This window comes from Macaca fascicularis, chromosome 11 (assembly GCF_037993035.2).
Source record: "Macaca fascicularis isolate 582-1 chromosome 11, T2T-MFA8v1.1".
Classification (NCBI taxonomy): Eukaryota; Metazoa; Chordata; class Mammalia; order Primates; family Cercopithecidae; genus Macaca; species Macaca fascicularis.
The window spans coordinates 85610332-85614986 of NC_088385.1; the positions used below are offsets into that span (position 1 = coordinate 85610332).

General features: G+C 32.9%; 1 pseudogene; it reads left to right on the top strand.

Annotated features, from left to right (window-relative positions):
- The first annotated feature begins 2203 nt into the window (after positions 1-2203).
- Positions 2204-3344, top strand: LOC102136333 (shieldin complex subunit 2 pseudogene; annotated as a pseudogene).
- The last annotated feature ends 1311 nt before the right edge of the window (positions 3345-4655 follow it).

Below are 4655 nucleotides of genomic sequence, written 5' to 3' on the forward strand. Positions count from 1 at the left end.
GTGAGAGACAGGGAGGTTCTGATGACTCAGTGCATGGTATTTCAAAAATCTCTTTTTTATATAGGTTACAGAATTGTGGACACTGCCATACAATAAAATAGATTACTAAATCAAAGATTCCAAAAATATAATTGAAGTCAAAATGCTCAAATCCTAGACCACATTTTCAAGGCCCACAGATTTGCCTATGACATTCCTAGTGAACAAAGAAAAGAAGAAAAGTGATCATGGTATCCATAATGCTAAAAGAAAATCTATATATTTAGGAGAGCATCATTAATTTATTAGTTAGATAGTTTATTTTTTCCCACCACTTAAGAGAAATTTCTCTGGTGGGTTCTACCGAAAGTAACATATTTCAGGATATTCTGTGGCAACACCTTTATTTTGACCACAATGATACAGTTTGTTCAAGTCACAGAATTACATATTTTGATGTGTGGGAGTAATGTTCTTTCCTTCACCTTGCTCATCCATTCCAAAAGAAGTATATTCACAAATACTGTGTTTTACTATAAAAAGATTGGGTGGTATAGTGTTCTTGATCTGCAGTCCTTTTTGTTGATATTACTCATCAGTGTTCTTTAACTATTTTTGCATTTTTAATCATAGTAATTCTTTCTTCTACATGTAATTCTGCATAACATGCAGGTATATAACTGAATGAATGAATTAAATAGGAGAAAGAAAAATATACTAGTTCTAGATGATAGCTTTCTATGTTGGAAACAAAAACCTATTTGTTGCAATAACATCCACCTACCAGTGTGCCAATTGGCCAAGTGAGAGATTTAGGAGCAGTAATCTTCTAGAAAATACTGGATCAAGGCTTATAATTGACCTTTTTGATATTTGTTAGAGTTCAGTCTTCTTGCTTTCTATCTTTCTTTAGACTCCAAATGTTGGATCTATGCTAATCTCAACAGGAACTTTTCAGCCCTAGCCTTTCCAGATATAAGAGATATTTGCATAGTGTGAACTTTATACTGATTCTTAGGATTCCTCAGATAAATGTCATTGATGTATTTAAAAATGAATAAAATTCATCTCATAAAACTGACATGGAAAATTAAAGAAAAAAATATGATTTTCCTTAATTCTAAACTTAAAAGTCACTGTCTTATAACAAGAAAAAATTTAAAACTTTCTATTTCTATATATCTTTGGTCATGATCCTTAAATAAATAATCCTTCACTGGAAAAGAGTAAGAATATTGATTTTGATTATTTTATTTGTCCATGTACTTCCTTCTGTATTTTACCATCTATCACACATGAGTATGAGTTAGTGTTATTATGACAACTCAAATTAGAAACAGCAAAAAGAGATCAGGTAAAAAAGGGGATGAAGGATTTTAGTTTTGGTTGAATAAATAAATATGATTGCTGAGCCATTTATCTGACTCATTGGTAGGAAGAATTATATAAAAACATTTCCTAAAATATAAATAATTTTGACTGTATGATCAATAATCCTACTTTGTCAAGGATTTTTTTTAATATACTACTGGATATTTTATTTGTCACTGGATATCTCTAAATGAGATTATTTTAGAAATTTTAATTTCTTGACTCTTTGATAGATATTTGTATTAGCAATATACATAATATTAACTAGGCAACTGTTTTTCCTATTTCCTGGAAGATTATATAAACTTTTTTATTTAAAACCATTTAAAAAGCTATTAATCAAATGATCTGGGGATGTAGCTTGTTTTGGTTATAATTCTTTACAAATTATTTACATACTTAATTATTATTGACTCATTTTGTTTTGTTTCTTCTGTCAATTATGGTCATTTATATCTTCCTAGAAAATTACTAATTTAATATGCATGTTTTCTTGTATCATAATAGAATGGTGTTCTAAAAACTTGGTTTCTTGAGATACTAGATTTGGAAATTGTTAATAGATATGCCAAGAAAAAGTATTCATTAGTAAAGTAGATTAAACAGGCATATAAGTCAGCAGTATGCATTCACTATCAATTTTTCGGATTAGCCCTGGAGTCAAAATACATCCCTATTTTTGTTTACCTCTGGTATTTTTCAAACAGACAATGAGACTTTTATCGCCCATACACAAACATAAATATGCTGTAAAGCAGTGTTCTGTGCAATAATGATTTAGAAACACTAGCGAAAGGAGGGGAGGGGTGGGGAGAGGCGGGCCCGCGGGCCGCACCCGCCTCCGGCTGGTTGCTCAGATGTTGTTATTCATGAGGACCAATGGGTTGGCGAGACAGTACCACAATCAACATTTAGCAGTCAGTTATTAAATCTTGGGAGTTATTAATCTATTCAGCCTGAAGAATAGGCAGTATACAGTTATAGAGGACAGAAGCAGAAAAAAGTTATGTTAACAGTGGCACAGGCCCAAGATCAACATTATGTGCTTGTATTATGGGGTCCTGGAGCAGCCTGGTACCCTCAACTTCAAAGAAAAAAAGGTTATATTAGGGAATTTAAATATCTTTTTGTTCAGCGCAATTACACACTAGAAAACCTAGAATTGCATACAACGCCTTGGTCATCCTATGAGTGCTTGTTTGATGATGATAAAAGGGCAATTACATTTAAAGCAAAATTTCAAAAAAGCACACCCTCCTTTGTGAAGATATCAGACTTAGCAACCCACCTAGAGGATAAGTGTTCAGGAGTGATTCTAAGTAAAGCCCAGATTTCAGAGCTGGCATTTCCTATTACAGCAACTCAGAAGATAGCTCTAAATGCTCACAGTTCTCTGAAGAGTATTTTTCTCTTCTCTTCCCAACATCGTATATACTGGCTGTGCAAAATGTGGATTGGAACTAGAAACAGATGAGAACAGGATCTATAAACAGTGTTTTAGCTGCTTGCCATTTACTATGAAGAAAATATAGTATAGGCCAGCCTTAATGACTGTAGTTGATGGAAGACATGATGTTTGCATCCGTGTAGAATCAAAACTGATAGAGAAGATTCTTCTCAACTTTTCTGCAGACTGCCTCAACAGAGTGATAGTTCCTTCCTCAGAGATCACCTATGGGATGGTCGTGGCAGACCTGTTCCACTCTTTGTTGGCAGTCAGTGCAGAACCTTGTGTATTGAAGATTCAGAGCCTTTTTGTGTTAGATGAAAAGAGCTATCCATTACAACAAGATTTCTCCCTCCTGGATTTTTATCCTGACATTGTAAAGCATGGAGCCGATGCCCTTCTCTGAGGCCAGAGGAAGAAACTGCAGACATTTCAAGGAAGAAGTACTGAAATGATTTGTCTTTTGAAATAAATGAATGACAGGACTTTTGCTTTGTATTTTTTATTAAATATATTTTACAAAGAGAATTGCAGTAAATATATAAATTAAAACTTTTTTCTAAGAAAATCCTGTGAGGCTTAAAAAGATTGTTTTTGTTGTTTTGGTTTCTTTCTTCCTTCTGGAGAAATGATCTACCAGTCAAGGCAGTATGTAGCCGATCCCTGGGAATTAAAGGTTTGCCCATTTGTTCACTGTGTTTAGTCCCTGCTACATTCCAGGCATTGTACTAAGTATGGGGAACTACATGGAAGACATTCCCTCAGAAACTGCTGCAGTGCTTTTGCTTATCCCTACCTAAAAAACCTTCAATGTGAAATCATTTCCTTGGTTATAACTATACATGATAATGGATTAGTTTATATAAACCTATGTTTAGGCAAGTTCGAAACAAGCGTGTCTTTCTATAAAAAGCATTGAAAATGAAGGAAATGAGATCATGTTTCAATTTGTTAAAGCGAGGAAGAGCGTTCTGTGCTTAGTTCGTGTCTAGGATTTGAGTGCCTTACTGAATGTATTTACCAGCAAACATGTAGCAATCGGTTCTCTCATTGTGATTGTAGAAGCTCATGTAAAATGATAGTCATTAATGAGGAAGTATGGAGTGGTACTTATTCTGTAAGTTCAGAGTATGCCAAGTGTTAATATATTATCATATTGCCTGAAAATAAATTTATGATGACATGAAAAAAAACAAAACAAAACACTAGCATATAGATATAAAAAGTGATCATCTATATTTGTTTATCTTTTATTATATATTGCCTTTGTAATTCCAAAATAGTAAGTGGACATTGCAAAATATGTATAAACGTAAACGTGAATAAAGTTAGTAAAAGTCTTCATTTGTCTCTTTCAACTTGAACCTCATTTTATAAAATTTTGAATGGAATGATTATCTTATTCTTATTAGTTATTAGGTAGTATATAATTTAATCATACAAATTATATGCATTTTTATAGTTTTTAAAGGTTATTTTGATTTTTATTTGAAATTATAATTTAGACTGTTTCTTAACAGTGGATGATTTCTCATTTAAGTTTTTGCAATTAATATTCAGTTTGTTTACCTGTAATTGGAAATTATACCTGGATAAACCTGACTTTTAGGTATTTATGGAAGTATTCTGTGTAGTCTGGTATGTAATCAGATTTTATAATATGTAATCTGATGTATAATCAGATTATTTGATGTTTGCAAAAATATATAGTCTTGTGTTATAAAGTAAAATAGTCAACATGAATTCTTTTTTTTTTTTTTTTTTGAGACGGAGTCTCGCTCTGTAGCCCAGGCTGGAGTGCAGTGGCCGGATCTCAGCTCACTGCAAGCTCCGCCTACCGGGTTTACGCCATTCTCCA